A 22,372-nucleotide genomic window follows, 5' to 3' on the forward strand; every position below is an offset into this window, starting at 1 on the left:
AACTGAAAAATTACAAATTTAATTAAAAGGTTATAATTTTAATTAATACTAATCAATAAATTAAAATAAAATTAATTACTTTCTCTCAATTAACTTTGTAATTTTTTAATAAAAATAAATAAAAAAAATTAAATTAGTTCTTAATTTTCTTAATTTTTATCAATATTTATTTTTTTCATTTTGAAAGAAAAACGAAAATGTATAGAATTAAAATTAATTTTAATTAATAATTAATTAATGAATTAAAAGACAATTAATTACTTTCTCTCAATTAACTTTGTAATTTTTAAATAATGATTAACTAAAATTAATTAAAATATTAAAATTAGTTGTATTTTAATTAAATTTGTAATTTTTTAATTAAAATAAATTTAAAAAAATATTTAAAGCTACTTCTTAATTTTTATTAATATTTGTTTTTTCATTGAGAAAGAAAAACGAAAATATATAAAAGAAAATTTTAAATAATTAAAAGCAATATCACGCTTGATTAACAGTAACGTAGCCGGAGCCCATATCGAAAAATAAAAAAAAGTTGTGACAGTGAATTACTGACTTTCCCAGTTCCCAGCAATTTCTGCCTACTTCTGGCTTTTGCCAAATCACTGTAATCACAAAATGGCATTGCACAGCATCATTTGATCTCAACACACACACATACACACAATATAAACTTTTCACGCACTCAAACATAGACAAACTGTCGTCACCAAGCCGTTGTGACGCCTATTTTCCATGCAACGTCATTGCCGCGTCCAATGCCATGCTACAGCATTGTGTGCCGCAAAGCACAACAACATTCACTAAACAACAACAATATCCAGCATACAATAACGCTTGCCGTTACTTCCGTCATTTGTAGGTAAATGCAACATAATTAACGGCTAATTGGACGTTGCTTGTTGCAGCATTGTTGCTTGCCATTCATTACTTGTTGCTGTTGTTGGCTTTTTTTTTTACTGTTTTTATTGTTTTTTCGAAAATTATATGGTTGTTACGTATACGTAACGGTGAACGTGCAAATTAATTTCTTGAATAGTGCCAATGGTTTTCATATAAAAGAGTGCGAGAGCGAAAGAGAGCGGCGATTACGAGAGTGCGTTTGCAGGCAAATATGGCATATGCAGCGAATCAATAGAAGGGAATTAATATAATTGCGCTGGCTGCATTGGTAAATAGTATTAGCAATTAAAAATAATAATATATGTAAACAAAGGCGGCTAAAGTGGCTGGCGATGGCGAGTTGTGAAAGGCGAAAAGCGTGAAAGTTGCCAGCTTAAGAGCGCAAATTGAGGCATTGAGTAAAGTGATATTTTGAATCTATGGAAAAATAGTATTTGAATTGAGGCCGGGAATTTTTCGAAAATTATAAAAATAAAATAAATGTGAAAAAAATTCAAAAAATAATATTTATTATTTATTATAAAAGAATATTAAATATTAATTAATTAGTTTTAATTTTTATTAATTAATTATTAAAAAAAATAATTATTTTTAATTTTAGTTAATTATAATTAATTTATACTTTTTTTAAATTAATTGATTAGTTTTAACTTTAATTTTAATTCATAATTTTTTTTTTTAATTGTATTATTTTTAATTTTAATTAATTAAAATTTTTTAAAATTAATTTTTAATTTTAAAAATGTATGTCAACGCTTAATTTTCCCTTCTTAGCTTATATTCGTTAACTGCATATTTTGACCAGTAATAATTCGTTTTATGAATTGCTGAAGGTAGGGTACTCAGCTACGTTATCGAGCATCTTTTTGCTGACAGGGGTTTTCCAAAAGATTCCCACATTTTGGTAAGAGTTTTGCATTGCCATGCTTCATACCCAAAACATTAACCAAAATGTATTGAGTCGATCCATACAAGAATTTGAGATCCTGTGCTATCTCTCTAAGACCTACGCGAACTTTTTCAAGCACTATTTCATAGATGACTCACATCACTCTAGTTTTTGATGACTTCACGACCTCCTCTGATTGCTGACACCAAGCAAATCCTTGTGTGAGTAATAAAGTAGACTCCTTAAAGCTCTTCTGGAACACTTCTTTTTGTTCTATATTGGCGTAGATACCGCTTACGCGGTTATAGTCGAGTCTGCAACAGCTCCAGTCGTTTCTTGTTTTGTTTGGCCGCTTGGTACTGCTTCGAATATTCTCTCACCTAGAACACTTGCTGCGACAAAAAAGCGGCTAATGATCTAATGTAGGGAATTATCCTTTGCAAAACGATGTTTACAATAGTGAATTAATCTAGAAACTTATTATATAATATTATGTTCGAAACAAAATAAAAACGGGATCTTCTACATAATACTTGCCATTTACGTGCTCAAGCTGACTGCCTTGAAGGCTTTGGCGACAAGTCGTTTTGTTCACCATTTCCCCACATGATAATAATGCCTCTAGAATGTGAAAGTGAACTTTAGGCCAAAAAATTTTTTTGTTTTGAAAACTGTAGGCTGGCCTTCAAGCAGTAATATCCATCTGCAATATCAAAAAATTGAAGTTTTTTTTTCAATTTTTACTTCTCGTAATGCGGTGAGTAAGAAAAATTTCCCCAAACACTCGAATGCATACGATTTGCGATAGCAATTTAGGTCTTTGAAAACACTCTAAAGTGTAAATTTTTTCACAAAGTCAAAGTTTTGACCAGTCCTTTGACTTCTACCTGTATTCATCTGTTATAATATAAATTTTTTGTTATTATTGGACTTGAGACGAGAAATTGTTGAAGACTTTCCTGGTTCTGGACGACCTCTTCCACTGATGAAAATATTAAAAAAGTGAAGGATATGGTGCTTGAAAATGGTCAGGCAAGTGTTAGAGAGACGGCAAGAGAGCCCGACCTCTCTCACGTATTCGTTCGAATGATTTTGGTTGATAGTTTGGGTATGAAACGTGTTCTTGCTCGACTCGTTGCGATAAAGCTGTTTTTTTTTTTTCAAAAAGAGTACCTTGGACATGCTTGATTGTGCGAATTCTGATTCCACATTCATGGACATTAACTGCCGATGAGACATGGGTTTATGAGTTATTACATTTGGTGGAGAATAGTTTGAAGGCGACACAAATACTAATTGTGAATTGATGAATAATTAAATATTTTCCTTTTTATTTACAATTTCGGGTTACTTTTTGGTCACAAAATATTTTTCAAATATTTTTTTTCCAAATTTTGAAATTAAGTTTGTAAAAAATGCCGTACCGCAGCCGGTAGGATTCGAACCTACGCTCCCAGAGGGAATCTGATTTCGAGTCAGACGCCTTAACCACTCGGCCACGACTGCCTGCATCGGAATGTTCTCACAAAAAGGACTTAATTTTGATAATCCTTAATTATAATTTGCGAAGAAATATGTAACTTATATTTTTCCCTAAAGAAAGTGCGCAGCAGCTCACAAAAGCGCAATAATAGTTCTCCATGCATACAGTTATTCATATGTACACATGTGTGTGTGTAAGTGTGTCACAAATTTATTGATTAATTATGATTGTGCTCAATAGCAACAATCGCTGTCAAGCCCTTGCCTCTCTGCCGTTGGACGTGTCAATCGCCAGCGCAAAAGAAAAGTCAAGCGAAAAAAAGTCGTTCTAACACTTACGCTTACGTCATTATGCAATTTATGCGCAGCATGGCAAATCAATTTCTTACGCTTTATGCATTGTTGTTGTTGTTATTACTAATGTTCGCAGTGTTGCTGTGATTGTGGTTGCTGTAAATGCGAACGTTAGGCGTCACACAGCGTAGTGATTGAGACTTACACACATATACTCACACTCATGCAAATACACATACAAACATGTTCACATGCATTAACACCGTTATCAGTGTTGTAAATTTAACGGCCGAGACAAATGTTTCGCCTGAATAATGCCATGAGGTGATGGCGTAAAGTCAGCTTGGTCGGGCTGACGGCGCATTGGTGGTGTGAGGCGCTAACGGGAATTACTTTTAATGGAGTAACACACATATAAGTTGGAAGAGAATCTGTAGCTGGTTGTTGTTATTATGGTGAAAGAAGGGATTGCTGTGGGCGGGTCATCGGAAGTGCGTTCTTAAAAGACTTCAAGAAGGCAAAAAGTCTAGACATTTGTCGTCAATTCCCACAGCTTGTCGGCTGGCTGTGCGTGAGGCATTTAAACTTCTTTCTGTTTTGATTATGATTTTCTATTTTGCATCAGATTTATATAGATTTTTGCAATGTAATTATCATAACCTCAACACTCAACTAAATTTATTTAGTTTTTTATGCCGGGAAATGTGTTAATCATTACTATAAAATATTTTGCTTTGTCATTCGCGCTCGCAGCCTCTTCGGTTTTTGCACTTTGTTGACATTTTCAACACTTCGTTATTAACTGTGTTGATTCGCTAACAGTTTTAACGCCTACCTTAGGAATTTTTTGTACCAAATAGTTAATTAGTAACCTACCTTCCCATTTTTATTTCTTTTTTCTCTAAACTATTTCCATCGTGAAAAACTTTCAGATAGTATGAGAATGGGAACAGTGATCTTTCGTTTTACGATTTATGTAAGGTCATTCAAGCCGTAGTAAGCTACTTATTGTGTTGTTTCTTTATATTATGTTGGTTTTTCTTTGAGCTTGATCCTGGTATAAGAAGTTATAAGATTTCAAGAATACGCGGAATACACAATGTTGAAACAGAAGAAGAGAACGTAATATATACATATATTTTTGAATGTTATTTAAGAAAACTTTCTTAGTAGGTTTATGGAGATCCAGGTGCAATGTAACACAGCCAATATATCTCTACTCAGTTCAAAACATCATGCTCATATATAATAATCTAAAATTAGCAGAAAAATATAAAATTTAAACCAAGTGCTCGAAAATATTTGTTCTCTTACACAAAATTTACCTTCGTATTTTTTTGTAACTCTTAGATTCCCTACTTCCAAAACTGAGACTAATATTTGAGAACCAATGTCTATCGACGTATTTTTCTGCAACTGCTCTACTTCCCAGACTGTGGATAATATTCGAGAACCAAAGTCTATCGACGTGTTATTCTAAAGCACTGAGATTCCCTATTTTCCACTTCTAACTTGTTTGCTTTTTACACTCGAACTTTGTTAATTTGCATTTTGGAACGTCTTTAACCCATTCTAATGCTATACAAGTATAGATCGATATTGAGGAGTTCTAAAAATTATTCAAGAAATAGAGCGTAGATTGCTCTGAGTTTCAAGACATTTCACTATTAATGCCTTATGAGTTTCAAAGCCCTTATAAGACTATTTAATATATCTGTAGTCCATAGGAACTTGGAAACCCCTCTATGGAATTTGATTTTTCTTAGACGTCAAAACAGTTAATTCAATGTATAGCGCTATTTTTGGGAATACAGAGAGATAGCGGGTATGAATAACTACATAAACCCGACGTGTCTTGTATATAGTGATTTGTATGGGAAGGCATATCCTTGATGTTGTTGGTTTTTACAATGCAGCATTAATAATAAATATGCCACAACTATACTGTAATAAAACTTTGACAATAAAAAGCGCGCATGTCAATATTTTTTTTTTTTGCAGAAAACATGTAGAACGATAAGGAGGAGTTCTAAAAACATTATTCAAATAATACAGCGTAGATTGGTCTGAGTTTCAAGGCGTTTCACTATTAATGCCCTATAAGTTTCAAAGCCCATATAAGACTATTTAATATATCTCTAGCCTATAGCATCTTGACAACCTCTCGATGGATTTTGGCTTTTCTTAGACGTCAAAGAAATTAATTCAATGTAGATACCAATTTTTGGGGTTTTAAAAATAACCGATATGAATACAGAGTAATACTCGCAAATGTCTTACAGAACGTCCAAGCCTTTCATAAAGTTAAGGAAGCTCATTGGACTTATCTTTTTAAATTCCGTTAATACTTGTCCGGTTGTCCCATTTTAAGCGTTAGTAATTGCGAATATTTGATTCCTTTGTAGGATTCCGTATCAGCCAGGTGCAGAAATGCCTCTACGCAAGTTGAGAAAAGCCAATTTAGTTTTAGTTTCTGAGATATTGATCTGAAATTTTGCACATATTCTTCGCTTATCAAGTAGCTGCTCATTTGTCAAAACCGCCGATATCGGATCACTATAGCATATAGCCGCCATACAAACTGAACGATCGCAATCTAGTTCTTGTGAAGAATCTTATCACAGAAGCGGCCTATTGCACTAAAAAACTTGATTAAATAAAACTTGAAAAATTTGCTTGTAAAATACCTGGCGTATTCCGCCTCCTGACACACATACTATCATTTATGTATTATGAAAATAAAACCATTTTTTTTGTAGCCACAAACGGGTTAATGCCTAATGTACTTTTAAGTGCATTTTCTTGCGAACACCAAACGGGCGTCTTAATAACTGTACATATCTCGCATGCATGTGTATGTGTGAGTGTATGTAGCTGGCTGATGCGCATATGTTCGCAAGTACAACAGGGCGTATGACTGTAGATAGACTTATGGACACGCACTTGCGCGTGCACTGCAATAACAGCAAAAACAATAATCATACAATAACTAAAACAACAAATAACGAACGATAAAAAATTGTAACAACTAAAATAGGCGAGAAAACACGTAAACGTACAAATGCTTGTAAAACAACAATAACAACACCGTGCAAACTAACGCGTGCATAGGAAAAGCGATAGCGTAACAAGCGAACCCCCATTTACGCTCGTTCCACCGAAAACGCGCTTCAAGGTTGGCGATGACAAATAAATTATAAAAGCGCAACCGAAACAACAGCAACAACAACAAAAAAATGCAGTGTAATGCGATTGCGACTTGACTCTGAGAAAAATGAATGAATCCGTTGCATGTGTGTGAGTGAGTAATTGTGAAACGCACACTGCCGCCTCACACCGCCCCTGATAGCTTGAAAGCATTACTGAAGATGGGTGGTAGGGTGGGACGGGGTAGAAGAGTCAGCGGTGGGGTAGTTTGTTAGGTTGCGCGTTACATGCTCTGTTTATTGAGGGCCTGAGAGAATTCAGTGAGAGAGCATGCGGTGCATTTGAGAGCGAGGTGAGGGGGTTTGCCGATGCGTGTATTCGCTTGTGCGTGGGCGCGTGTGTGTGTTTTGGGTTTAGGGGAAGTGATTAGTAAAACTACAATCAAGTAGTAAGAGAAAGCGGCAAAAATAAAAAAAAATTCTTATTTTTACTACGAAGAATTTCAACGATAAGAAAATCACTTAACACGTTGAAGAACAACAAAACATTGTCAGCCGCTGAAGAGTGATGACGAGAAAGCAATGAAGGGCAGCCAGAAGTAGAAGATTTGCAGAGAAGGGTTGAAGGCATGCCGTGATTTACATTAATTTTTTTTTTTAACTTTTTCTGCAACCCCATAATTTTTCATTTCCTTCATTTTCTCTCCCGCGCCGGCTTACGCACGCTCAAGCGCTCAAAAACTGCACTCATTTCGTGGCGTGTGCAACACTCTTCGCCTCCGAATGCATTTTAGTGCAAGCTGAGTGAAAGAAATTTTCCAAAAGAAGAGCGCATTTTGCGAAATATGCGCAGAAGAGCGAAATATGTGCTGCTGGTGCATGTTGCAACGCGTCTGAAGAGAAAGCGAATGTGATATATGACAAATGCAATTAAAACATTTTAAGAGCACGAATGCAATTGCGAGCGATAACATTTGTTTTGTGATGAAATGTAGAAACTTTGGTGTGTGAGAGGCGGGTGGTGTAAGTTGACACATTCTTGAGAGGTAGCGGGTATGAATAACTACATAAACGCAACGTGTCTTATATAGAGTGATATGTATGAGAAGGCACATCCGTGTTGTTGTTTTTTTACAATTTGTTTGTTTAAGCTTAGTTCAACATTGCAGCGTTAATAATTAAATATGCCACAACAATAAAACTGTAATAAAACTTCGACAATAAACAAGCGCGCTTGCCAATAATTTTTAGGTGAGAGAGAGCATACATATGTACACATATATGTATATGTTTAAACGTTTAGCAAATATTATCTTCTAAAGCATTTGGGGAATTTGTATGCTGTTACAATAAAATAACAAAAAATTTGGTAATGTTGAATGCACCGATCTGTGGGAAATTTTGTAAAGATATTTGGTCAATTAAAAAAGTTTCTCATACAAGGACTTGATTTGGTCGTTCAACTTGTATGACAGCTATATGTTGTATTGGTCCGATCTGAACAATTTCTCTAGAGATTATACAGTTGCTTAAAATAATAATTTGAACAAAATTTCATAAAGATTTTTTTTCAATTAACAAAGTTTCTCATACAAGTACTTCATTTTGACTGATCAATTTGTATGGCAGCTATATGTTATATCGGTCCGATCTGAAAAATTTCTCCAGAATATGTACCGTTGCGTGAAACAGTACTTTGAACCAAATTTCGTGAAGATATCTTCTCAATTAAAAAAGTTTCTTTTACAAGGACTTGATTTTGGCTGATCAATTTGTATGACAGCTATATGCTGTAGTAGTCCTATACCAACAGCTCTGACAAAAGAGCAACATTTTTAAGAGAAAAGAATGTGTGCAAAATTTGAGACCTATATCTAGTATACTGAAGGATAAACAGACAGTCAGACGACATGACTTAATGGACTCCACTGAATTTTCTTTCATAGATCATCATTTTCATTATTTTAGGACTCATGATATTCACTTGTTATCAAGACTCTTGTGGTAGGAGTTCAAAATGAAGCAAGCAATCGAAAAAACCGGCCAGAACTGATCAACCAGAACGGCTTCGTCTTCCATCAGGACAACGCTAGAACACACAAATCTTTGAAGACTCGGCAAAAACTGGGAGAGCTCGGCTGGAAAGCTTTGATGCATCCACTATATAGCCCTGAACTTGCACCAAAGGACCACCATTTATTTCTGTCAATGCAGAACTCCCTTAATAGAGAAAAGTTGGCTTCAAGAAAAGTCTGTGAATATTACTTGTCCCAGTTTTTCGCCGAGAAACCAGAAAAATTTTACACTGATGGCATAATGTCTCTAGCGGAAAAGTAGCAAAAAGTGGTCGTCCAAAATGGTACATATTTGATTAATTAAAGTTCATTATAAATAAATAAAATAGAAGTTTGATTAGAAATACGAAAAGACTTTTTCGACTACCCAATATTTGACCGGGTTAGGTGTTTATTTGTGCTTTGTAAAATTATTACCGAGGGTTAACAATAAGCATTACGCATATTTGTAGTTTGGAAAGGTCCGCGATTTTGTATTTTTAACCTTTCGGAAATAGTTTAGGACTGAATTGAACACCCTTTGTACCCATTTATTTTAAGAAACATGTAAACTTGAACCATCGAGAAGAATTATTTTGAAATTTAACGGCTGCTGAATTCAATTTGGTTCCAGTTTCGTACCTCTTAGGTTATTATTAGGATATATGGTACTATTTTCTCGGTTTAGAGCCTTTACTTGGGTTCTGTAGAGCCTTAAAGACATCAAAGTAGAATTATTATGAAAACTAACGGCTGCTTGTTTCGATTTGGTTCCAGTTTCGTTCCTCTTAGGATCATTATTAGGATATATGGTACTATTTTCTCGGTCTACAGTCTTTACTTGGGTTCTGTAGAGCCTTAAAGACATCAAAGTAGAATTATTATGAAAATTAACGGCTGCTGAATTCGATTTGGTTGAAGTTTCGTACTTCTTAGGGTCATTATTAGGATATATGGTACTATTTTCTCGGTCTAGAGCCTTTACTTGGGTTCTGTAGAGCCTTAAAGCCCTCGAATTGCAAATTTTGCCAATAGCTTAAACCTCATTTGGGATAAAAACTGCCTCATAAAAACCTACCAACGTGCCACATATTCAACTTGGCTTAATCCGCGCTCACACCTGTGCCAATTCATGCTGCTCTGACCACCCACCCTCCTCCCCGCACATATTACTTAATTGGAATTAAGTTTATAATTATTGTAATTACAAGAGCTTAAACGCTGTGTGTGTTGGCCGCTGTGTTATGGCTACTTGCAGCGGATACCGGGTATTAGCTTTCAATGTTGCCATCTGATTAAAATATACCATGTATGCATAATTTTTCCACTTTTATAAGCAGACACATACATGTGTAAGCCGCGTTTCATTTCAATTCTAATTATTGGTTCGGCGCTGATTTTATCTTTGCACCCATGCGGCATATATACTCATTTGCGCAGGCATGCATTTGTGTGTGTGTGTGTATAAAATGATGTAAGCACATGATTTGTAGTTGCAACACGCAATGCGAATTGTCAATTAATATGTACATTTGTGGTTGTAAAGGTGCAAAGAGACAAATGTGCATGAAATTACAACTACACAAACACACACATACGTAAATGAGACTAAAATGGCATTTATATAAATGTGTGTAGGTATGTATATAATGTTTGTATGTATGTATGTATATGTGGTTCGTTTATTTTTTTAACATGCGCGCATTTGTCCATTGCTGTTTGCATTGTGAATTGCACTTGCCCCTACATGTTGCACAATGCCATAAACACACACATGCAGGCGCCCACACAAGTGTTTGCTTATGTGTTTGTATGTTTGTCTGTGTGTTTGCGTGTACTTTTGCTCATCTTGCATTTGCACTTGTTCATGTCAGCCCTGCGCCCGCTTCGCCGTTGCAATGGCGATTTGGCCCCGCTCACGCCCGTGCCGCACACGCAAGTGCTGGCAGCCAATTAATTTGCGTGCCTCGTATGCGTAACGCCTACTACTAAAGTTGTTTTTGCATTTTTTTGCACTCACTTTTGTAGTTTCTTATGGTTGCCTCTGCTGCTTCTTCTTCTTCTGCTGCGCATTTGCCATTGTTATTTGCATTGTCTAGCTGTTTTGTTGGTGGGCCACTTGCCACGGTCAGCCATATGCACACAGAGAGGTGCATATTTGCGCCGCTTAACCCTTGCTAATTTATGTATGTATGTGTGTGCAATTATACATATGTATATACATATGTATGTATGTACATACTGTGTCCATATATGCTCTTAATACATGCATTTTTCATTGTCGCATGTTATGTGGCATTTTCAATTATCTTCAATCAGTTTTGTCAAGTCAAGGCAATATTACACTGCAGCTAAGGCCCATCAATACCCATATCGGTGTGCGTGTGCATGTGTATAGTGGTATTTGTAGCCAAATGACCGCCCAAACGTCTCGTCAACCAACTAACTGACTGTTGCAAGTCGCCAAATGACGTTGGTGTGTAATAATATACATACATACTTACTTTAGTACATACATACACACATTCATACATATACATACTTCCATATATACACATATGTATCTATATATAACTATGTACACATTTAATGCATTACTAGTGTGGCAAGTCAAAGCGCTATTGGCCAGCATTTGCATTGTCAATTGTACGCCACGCCATGTTGCACGCCCCATCACTTATTAATAATATTTGCTTTGTCGCTTCGACATTTCCCATTGCAAATTTTAATGTTTCTCATTTGTGTAAACAAAGACAGTAATGAAAGTTAATGGCGCCACGCACACACAATTATTTGCCGTCGATGCGTTGATATTTTCATCTAGCGATCTAGCCCTCTTTTGAAGAGAGAGATAGAGTAAGAGAGAGCAATAAGCTTTAGTAATCGCTTTTCACCCCCCTCTCCTTCTTCCTCATACTCTATCGTGGTCCAGCCAAGAAAATTTAATAATTTTATTAAAATTTTGTTTAAAATTCTATAAATTGGGTTCATAACTGTGTCCACACTATAATTTTTAGACGATTCTGTCTGGTTCCTACAAGCAGCAGAGACAACTTTTTGTGAAGATACTACTTACTTGCCGTAAAGCGTTAAGCCTCCACAGCATTTTTAGAAAACTGAAGAGATTTCTGGACTAGAGAATTAGTGAAAGTTATTTAAAAATCATTCTGTTATTATTTTGCAAGGTCTCTTTTCTTTTGCTGAGTTTAAGGCTTTCAACTTTTAGTTGAAAGTCCAGCGATCCCAAGAGCTTATGCATGGATATATATGTTCTATTAAGTTTAGTAGCTTTGTACTCACACGTGGTTTTGAGATTTCATAAAATCTCTTTTTTTTGCTTATTCTAAGCTACCAACTATTAGAGGCTAGTCCAGTGATGCAAAGAGATTTGGTAGAGATCTGCTTTCTTGATTTATAGTCTCTTCGTGCTCAATACTACTAGAGCTAAGCAGTTCTATCGCTTTAGAGGATTTCAGTGTTAGATAAGAGAAAATAGACTAAGTGAACAATGAAAGTAAGCCTCCACGCATCTCGTGGAAGGATCAAGTGCATAGCTAACCTATCTGCTCTTTGGATGTAAAACTGACCTCGCAAAGAATAGAGACAATTGGCGAACTTTTGTGTTCTCATCACATACCGACCCACGGTTGTAGTGCCAATGGTTTCGCTTGCAGCTGTACGTAAGGAGCTTGAAATACCGACCTTGAGTTCCTTTACATCGAGTTGCTAATGAGTGCTCCAAGAGAGCAGTACATGCAAGTCGAGTAGAAGACCATTTTGCTGTTAGTTGTGATAGTAGCAGCTCGACGTCGTACCTTGCCCGTGTTTGTTGACGAGCGTGCTTTGCTGTATAGAGGCGGGCGCGTATCTTCAAGCTATAACAAGACAGTGGTCTGAGTCGATGTTAGATCTTGGAACTTGGAAATATTTCAGGCCCCTTGCGAAGTCGTTCAGACTCAACCCATTTGTAGAGGTTTCGCTATGGAGACTGTATTTTCTGACTGTTGTATCAAAGATGCCTTCAGATGCCTTCTTTGCCCACCATGGCGTTAAAATGGCCAAGCACTATTTTTACATCGTCGCGATGGTAGTTATCATAAGTGCACTCCAGCCGCGAATAAAAGGCATCATTGATCATATCATCCTTCTCTTCTGCCGGGGCACCAGCTTAAATCAGGGTTATGTTGAAAATTTTGTACTGATGTGGGTTGTGGCTAGACGGTCCACACCGAATTTGCGCTCCTTTATATGGCCGCTGAAATAAATGTCACAAATACGTACTCTGCCCGTCCATCGCATTTCTTTGATGGCGATGATGTTAGCCTTTACTCCTACGAGGACATCAATTAGCTGGACATCGGCACCTTCCCAATTAGGAAGACTTCAGTGAACCCTTAAACCGAATATGACGGAGTATTTCCGCCGAAGCTTCCTTTTTTTTCTTTCTTTCTTAGTTTTTGGGTTGGTTTTATAGCTCTATAAGAATCGACTTCATTTTGAACTGGACTGTAAGGATTTATACTATAGTTGAACGACAATAAGATACTAAAATAATACCTACATATGTAAATGTTATTCAAAGCAAGTGCGCCCCTTTTTTAATCATCATGAAGGTGATGCTGAAGTAACCTTAAAGGTTGTTAACAACAAGTGATTATTATAGCAAGCTTATACAGCCCATTTCTCGAATTTACACAATTCCTTATAGTTTTTAATACCACGCTGTGTTCACATAAATTTACAATGCTAAACAAAATGTTGCAACTAATGAATGTTGCTTAAGCCGGTGCGTGGTTTTAAATGTATGCGTGATCTATTTACATATGTATGAGTGTGATCTACGGGCATAATGCTATACTTATGTTAGAAATTATTCTATACATTTCTACTATTATGTACATGGTTGCATTTTATTATGCATATGTTCATAAGCATGTGCAACAAGGTTAATTTATTGTTTAATTATTATTTATTGCTGGCAGTTATTATTATGTTTTTGTGTTTCATACACATGTTGTGTTGCAACTTAAATCTAATTGCGTGATATGTAATTGCAAATGCTCATATGTACCTATACATACATAACTTGTATGTATGTATGCATACATAATATTGTATACATATGTATATATGCATGTCATGCTTATATATAGAATTTCGCTCAGTGCGCTAGCGTAGCGTTATTTCTGGCTTTGTAGACACGCATTTTTACGCTTGTCTGCCTCAATTACTTGCGTCATGTTTGCAGCTACTAATTAACTTATCAACATTGTAGTGTGAAGAATTGAATCAAATTGAATGATATGTACAATAAATATCAATTTCGGTGGAATTTTTTAGTTATCTGATAAGCTCGAATATATTTGAAGCTTTAAAAGATTTCTAAAATTTGCTTTGATAACCGGAATATCTCGTTGGGCCTCTCGTTTTCTTGTACTCCTCAACATACTTGTTTTAAAATTCGCAAGATTCTTATAATTGAAGAGCGATGGAGCTAGGGAAAATTGGCAACAATGTTACGAAAAAATTGCATTAACGCCTTTTTTTCTAAGAATTGCTCAAGTGGAATGTGTTCGTTTGGCTTTTCGAACCTTTGTGAGCTTTCAGAGATGTTAAAGATTTATAAAAAGCATTTTTAGTAAGCTTGAATATATCTGAAGTTCAAAAATCTGCCTGAAATTTACTTTGGCAACTCTTCTTGGGAAAATTGTCAACATTGCTAGTGAAAAATGGCAACAAAGCCATTTTTTTGTTCTGGTTTGCCTTGGTTTCTTTAAGGAAGAATAGAGTTTTAATTTACTCAAGATATACAAGAAAAAAGTTATTAAAGAAAATATTAAATGCCAATATCACTTTATATTTATACAGCGAAAATATTTTCCACAAATATTTGAATAAAAATCAACCCAGACGACTTAAATGGGCAACAAATTAATAATATAATCAAATAACAATTGAAATATGCCTTAAATACGAATTTAAAACAAATTTCGAATGAAAACTAAAAAAATGTAAAGCATACAAAAGCGGACACCCAAACAGAAAGCTACAATTTCACCAAACTCCATCAAACAGAAAAAAATGCCAGACAACTTTCTATTCCCTCCTTCAAACCCATTGTCTCGTATAAATTTGCAATAAAATTAATACCGACCACTGAAAACACAAAACGCAATAAATTATTTATTCGCGAGTGGGCTGAAAAGACGCGACACTAAAAGTCGGACAGTCATCGAAACTAAATTAACGGTGAACAAAAGAAATTTGCAAAAGAACTGTTCACACCAATCATAGTATGGCTCAGTGTGTGCGTCTGTGCAGATCATGAATTATGCAAATAAAGTGCGAATAGGAAATTTAAGCGTCTAACAAAGTTCAATCAAGATGTCCGCAGATAAAAATTGCGATGCTTGAATTTGTTGGAATTCAAATGGAATCGTGAGGCGAAAGACTTGGCAACAAATTATGCCACTTTTGGGTGCGTTTGTTTGAAGATTTACTGCGTTGAGTCGAGGCATTTCCGAGTAAACATTTGGAACGAAATTACTCGGTGCGAAGCGTGAAAACATACGGTGTTTGTTTCAAGAATTTTCGATTTTGTTTCTTATTTGCTTTGGTGAAAGTTTGCTATCAATGAGATCGGTTAGGCTTGTAGTCAAAAACGTTTATTCAGTGCGAGAATTAGTTGAGATCAAGTAATGAAAATAGTATTGCATTTTCTTGTCCTCCTCTTTTTGCTAATGGTTGCAAGTTATTCTTAGGGTGCGATCCATTTTAAAATAATGTCTTCCCAAGCCTTCATTCTAGCAACTTTGATACAATAAACTCCATTTCCAACGAGATATTCGACGATGAAAGGTTAAGGGTTTTTTCAGCGAAATTTGAAAAGCAAGTGGAACTTAAAGACAGAGAATCGGAGTTAGACATTTAGATTTCACAATAGGTTTGGTTAGGTTGAATGGTCCAACCTAATAGTAATCTCAATTGGATAGCTTAAAGACTGGCCGTCGACCAACGCTTGCTAAGCCACGTGGCTATATATCCCAGTGCTAGAACACAAGGTGACAACGGAGACCCAATTCGTTCACTCTTTTGTTAGCTCATCGGCTTTGCAGTTTCCAGCAATTCCGCTATAACCAGGTACCCAAATGAGCCTGACGATGATTCACAAGAGCTGGTTGTCGCTATGGATCACAGTGCTAGAACATAAGAATACAAAATGACAACGGACATCCACTTGTTCACACTTTTGCTAGCTCATCAGCTTTGCAATTTCCAGAAATTTCGCTATAACCAGCCACTTAAACTAGTTAACGATGATTCTTGATGTTATTTTTAATGTGGACAGACATACCTTGACTAACTTTGAATGAGCAGTACACTCAACGCTAGTATCGGCACTCTGTTGTTGGGAGTAAATACTCACCACCCTGAAAGAAACTGTATTTCGGAACAGTGAGTCTACTGCTGCATAAATAGCCGCTACTTCAGCCAGAAAAACATTAGAGTTAGTCTCTAGCTCAAAGCTAAGCTTGTGGAAGAGCTCCTTATAAGAGGTCTACCCTCCAATCTTACCTACTAGCTTTTATACAGCCGTTCTCATTGCCCCTGTTGTTGCTGTTGTTGAAGCGGCGGAATTTTGCCGATTTGACAGTCACTGGCCGGATAAAAGTCCGGGTCCGTTCCGGTTACGTAGAATTGACTGTCGTGGGAACGGTTCTCATTGCTCCTCTTCTCCAGGGACTTTTGCCCCTTCACAGATGCCTCATCAGAGAAACGGCCACTAGAAAAACGTTGAGGCGCAGTGATTCGAGTTTACAGTTATTTGAAAGAGGACAGCATTTCAGTTTTACTATTTTGGACCCTTTCGTACATCCAGATGTAGTGAGCCTGTAAGTAGTATGGAATTAAGTGCCATCGTTGGTATAGCCCGGACCAACACAGATGCCTATGAGAGCCGCTCTTTAGACACGTTCAAGTTTCTCAGAGAGTGTAGCTTTCTTGAGTGCTCTCCACCATACTTAACTACGGAATCGTAGGGTCAAAACACCACCTTACCTTAAAATATCATCGAAGAAAATTTGAAAAGAATTTGCCTTGGAAATAAAATAAAGGTCTTAACCATACAGAAAGATTCAAAAAAATATATGAAAACTTCCCTAAATTAAACGATCAAAATTAAAAGCAGCATGTTTGAAGCAAAAGAGGAGCAAATTTCCCAAAAAAAAAGCTTAAGTATGCGAAGAAAGACTAAAAAGATGGTATCTGTAAAAGATAGCTCAAAGCATGGTTAAGCTAACGCTGGTAGTCACACAACCAGCAACAACAAAAATAGCCACAGCTGTGACTCTGTAGAGTGTATTGAACCTTTGCGAAAATAGTGGCAAACACACATCAAATAAGCGTGCGGCATACATACTTACATACATATGTATGAATTAGTACACATAACCTACAATAGTTTACAACGCAAACAACAATAAAATAAAATATCGAACAACAACACTAAGCAGCGCCAAAAGTGGAACTGAGGCAAGCGGTGAAAAAAAAATTTTGCGAAACGCACAAGTAGCCGAATAAAATAACAAAATTTCAGCGCGAAAACATAAGCAAACCAATAACAACAAGGGGCATAACTTTTCACCAACCGCGCGAAAAAGTTCAATGAACCCAAGCCAAAGCGACGCGTAGCGGCAGAGTGCGGCGCGTCAAACGGCCGACTGACAGGCCTGTTAACAGTGTAGATCAACGACATACACGCACCTAAAAATTCCCTCAAATGGCAAAAGTTTTTGCAGAAAACAACAACAGTAGCACGCGCTCTGTGAAGCATACTTATGAAATAGGCGTAAAAAACCGCAAACAAAAACAAAAATTAAATTGACGCAGCAAAAAACGATTGTATTTTTGCGGTGCGTAACTGCGCGCCAACAATAATCTGCACGAAAACAACAACAAACGCAAGCGCCTTCCCAAGCAATTCATAACGACAGCTCATATCATTACGCACGCCTAATCAAAAGCGTTGCCGCAACCGCGCGCGCTCCCTCACCAATATTTGGTCTATGCGAAATTGGCAAGCATGGATATTTATAACAGACGCACAACAACAACAACGCAAAATTTGCACACGCAAAAAGTGCGTGCGGTCATTGAACTCGCTTGTCGTAAATCCAACAGGCGTCAAAAAAATCATCGCGCTACAAAAAGTAAAAGAAAGACACACGCACTTTTTGAGTGTAGCGTGCGCGCTCTCTGAATGCGCACATAGTAGGCGCGCGCTCACGCACTTTTGCTACGCACTACACTCACGCGCTCTGACTCTGCGCGCTTGGCGCTGTTAAGAGTGGTATTATCTGCAAATTTGCGAAAATGTTGCAAATTTTGGCAAATGTTGCGTTGCTCTGCCGCACTCGCGAAACATATTCAATGTCAAGATCAAGTTTAAGAGAATTTCGCAAATGTTTATTAACGCTGGCAGCATATAGCGCGCGCGCGGAGAGTTGTGCTGTGTTCTTTTGTTGCGCGCGCTCGGCGCTTGCAAATTTGGAGTGACACGCATACACGCGCATCTCTACCGTACGCACACCAGCCTCACTACGCACCGCGTATGTGTGCGCGCGTTTGAGTGCGAAACGCTTGCGAAATTTTGGCAATTTCGCGCATTCTGCTTCAGTTGCTATTTCGGCAAAGCGCGCTAGCGATCGCACATTCAGTTTAGCGGCCGCTTGTCGCTAAGCAGCGGCGCGCACTATTTGCTTTCTGCTCTTTACGACAACCCATATGGTTGAAAGCATTTTATCTATTACATTCAATCGGCTACGCGCGAAATTTGGCAATTTTTCCATAAACAAATCTTTCGAATGCGTGCGTTTTTGGATATTATGTAAATTTGGCATGATCATAAATTTCACTTTATTACTTTAAAATCTGTTTTAAACCAACGCGGTGGCTATTTTAGTTTTATATTGCTTTATAATGCATTTTCCTTGTGAATTTTTATTTTCAGTTTATTTTTATTTAAAATTTTACACACAAACTTTTTTACGATATTTTTTATGTTTTGCAAATGACGTGACTTTTATTGGCGCTCATCTAGTTTTCGCATAAACGTGCGCTTTTTACAGTTAGCTTAACTACTTCACTGTTGATTAGAAGTTGTAGATAGGCTGTAAGCAGAATAGTAATAAAATGAAATCACAAAGTAAGCAGCCGAACTGCCGAACGTGATCGAGTTTCGAAAAATTCTGCAGTTTCTTAGAAGTCTTTCGTTTAATAAAAATTATTGACGTCTATAACTATTTAGTAATTTAAATAGTTTCACAATGAAAAATTAGTTATTTTTAGAGTAAAAACTGAGAATAGATTGAGTCACTTATCGTGGTACTTAAAACACGTTTTCTTAAAACATTAGAAGTACTTAAAGATTGTTGAAGAAAATTGTTTAATACCCTATTGTGTAAACTCAAAAATATGGACCGATGATTCTAACTAACCACAACCCACACCAAACCGTTGTTGTTTCTGAATAAAATCGCAGTTTAGAAATTGGCTTGAACGCTAACCAAAATTTGGCTCTAAGAGCGAAGCGATTTCGCTTGGGAAGGTCGCGCGCCGAATCGATTCTCCACGGTCTTCGTGTACACACTCAGCAACGGCTGCTATACAATATTTTCTTCACTATGCGTTGGGCGTGATCTATTCGAAAGAATATTATCCAATATTGAAAGATGGATGACGGGTTGATTTTCAAAATAAAGTTGAAAGATTTGTAAAGGTTGTTCAGGCATAAGTCTTTCCATGATGAAATGACAAACAATAGTAAACAAAAATAAAATAACGTAAGTATTTTTGTGTTTTCTGGGCTTAACATAGCTGACTTATTTTCAATTTTTTATGATTCTATAATCATTGTTTCATTCGCTATGATCAGTGATCTTTTACCAATATATAATCCGAAATACTTTTTATTATCTGTTGTGGAAATAAAAATAAAAACTTTCTGTTTTCGCATGAATATAAAATATTTATTTGTGTTTAGTATTATTTATTTTTTAGTTTTTATGGCTGTGTAATCAGTACCTAATCCTGAAGATCAGTGATCTTTTACCAAATATTTATCATGACTTCGAATAATTTTTTGTAATCTATTTCTGAAGTGTATGGTATATAGAATGATGAAGCGAGACCATGGCTTCTGAAGTTTATGGGTTTGGGGTTGAGATCACTTTTTTTCATTTTTTCATTTTTTATTTTTTTTATATTTTTTTTTTGTAAGTTTTCGGCACTCGCAGACAAATTAATTTTAATAAAAAATAATATTATTTTAATATTAGTGAACGTTTTCTGATAAAATTTCCCTTAAGAAATACAAAACATGTCTATGCTTTCTAAATATTTTTTGAGAAAAAAATAAATACAAGTTATTAGGGACGTATATGCAATATATCTCAGGACCTCATTTTTAACTATTAATGACATATGATAAATTGCTTTCTTTTTTCGATGTTTCAATTTTCAAAATATTATTCATGACCCCGAGACGTTTAACGATGATTGACTGATATAAAGTTTGAATTGAGGAAATATTAATTGTCAAAACGAAATTCCTCCAATTGTCTGAAGAATAAAAACGCTTTATTAAAAAACTAAATATTAATATAGAAAAATCCGAGATATCAAGCATTGCGGATTTGTTACAACGACAAAGAGAAGACTCATGGAAAGAAGACGACCTATCGGTAGAAGACATTACTTTTGAGAAGCCACGCGTAGAAGACATTAGAAAGAAGGCGAGCTACGCGTAGAAAAAACACTTTTGAAGTCGAGGCTTAAGCTAAAGTAATCGAACACATTTTTGAAGACGAGGATGAGACAAGAGCAAATAATGAGGGAGTGAAAAGTGTAGGAAGAACGAATAAAACAGAAGAACTAAAAGAATCTTGGAGAGATAACAAATTAAGAAAAATTAAAGGGGCGGAACTGACAAGAATAGCAGACAAAACGAAAGAGGAGGTTAACGCAAACACCTTTTTAATTAACGAAAGCACAAACATCGTAGAATTAGCTAGATTTTTGGACAACGATTTGAAGCGAGATTGCACCAATTACAGAAAGAGAAGACTTCAGCATTTTATTTGGTGGTTATGTTGTCATAGATGCAAAATTGGACCCTGATTCCGCTTATGATGTCAACTGACCACATGGAAATTAATAAAATTAGCTGATAATGTGGATTTGATAACAGAAAATTCCTCAAACGATTATAATATTGGTATTACAACCAAAAAGAAAGGTTTTCAAAGTGGTGCTAGGAGTAGACGAGTTATTGTCTTAAGTATTCCAACTGCTGTTTGGAAGATCACTGATCTTCATTGGTAATAAGCATTTTCTGCAAAATTCAAATATTTAGTTAAGTAGTTAACTTAGGTTTTTTTTTTAATTTTTAATAAGTAATTAGTAATTTTTAAGCATTTAATCAAAAATGGAAATAGCAATTGACAGCATTTCATAAACTGATCCTCAAATAATTGTTCTGACTTTTAAAAATTATTCTGCCGCTCTCGAAACGTTCAGTGACCAATTATTAAAACACAAAAATTAGAAAAAAAGTTCTAAATATGAGCTTGGAAAGATCATTGTTCCCGAAATGCCCAAAGCTTGACTGGAAGATCAGTTATCCTCACTAAAATTGAGCCAAAACTATAGAAATAAAAAAATGCATTGGTGATATTAAAAACTGTATAACAATGATTTCGACTGACTTAGAGAGCCTTTTATTTATTTTTTTTTCGGTTACTAAAGGCAATTACATATTTCTCAAAAAGTAAATATTTCTTAGTCTTCTCTCATCATCAAATCTAACCTATATGAGTATATACCTTTATGTATTCCTTCCTGCTGTTTCAAAAAATTCAAAAACTGTATGAATTCTTTGTTCGATTTGTGAGTAAAGGCAAAGTTTTTGCTCGTTTTTTGTTGGTTTTTATTTTTATTTTTTTGTGTTTGTTTTTGTTTTGCTTTTTTTATCATCATCAGCTTCATTTATAGCTCATTTGCGTTTTGTTCTATGCTGTCATGTGTGCGTTTCGCATTTTTTGCTTTTGATTTTGCCTTTTATTTATTTTCAGTTTTTTTTTGCTTTTTGTGCGTACATATGTATGTTTTCTAATATTTGGTCGTCAGGGGCGGAGCTTAATTGTTTGAAGTTGAGTACTTCCTCAATTTTCGTTGCGTTTGAGTGTGTTTTTTGCAAGAGGTTTGGCGAGGCATATATTTATATGTGTACATATGTATATACTGGTATATATGTATGCTTATCGATTGTACATAAATTTATATTTCATGTTCAAACATTTGAGTAGCTATACAGCAACTGTTGGCTCAAATTAGAGGCATTAACATAAAGTTTGAAAAAGCGGTTGGCATTAATTTGCAAATACAGGGTGTCGAAAAACGTTCTTTTCGCGATTTAATATTGCGATGAAGTGAATATTTCGAAAAATAGTTTCTTTGGGTTTTGAACAAACATTTCAAATATATATTTTCAGTACAATTTTCTCTAAGAATTCAAAGTCTTAACCACAATGCCACTACCTTAAGAG

At 35.7% G+C, this 22,372-nt stretch overlaps 1 protein-coding gene and 1 non-coding gene across 2 annotated transcripts in view; one reads left to right on the forward strand and one right to left on the reverse strand.

Moving 5' to 3' along the window:
• Window positions 1-22,372, forward strand: part of LOC120775337 (platelet binding protein GspB) — a 376,877-nt gene that overhangs the window by 9,289 nt on the left and 345,216 nt on the right. The window lies entirely within an intron of this gene.
• On the reverse strand, window positions 3,217-3,298 carry Trnas-cga. The gene has a single exon. It is a non-coding gene; the product is annotated as a tRNA-Ser (tRNA).

The sequence above is a fragment of the Bactrocera tryoni genome, chromosome 4, assembly GCF_016617805.1.
Source record: "Bactrocera tryoni isolate S06 chromosome 4, CSIRO_BtryS06_freeze2, whole genome shotgun sequence".
Taxonomy (NCBI): domain Eukaryota; kingdom Metazoa; phylum Arthropoda; class Insecta; order Diptera; family Tephritidae; genus Bactrocera; species Bactrocera tryoni.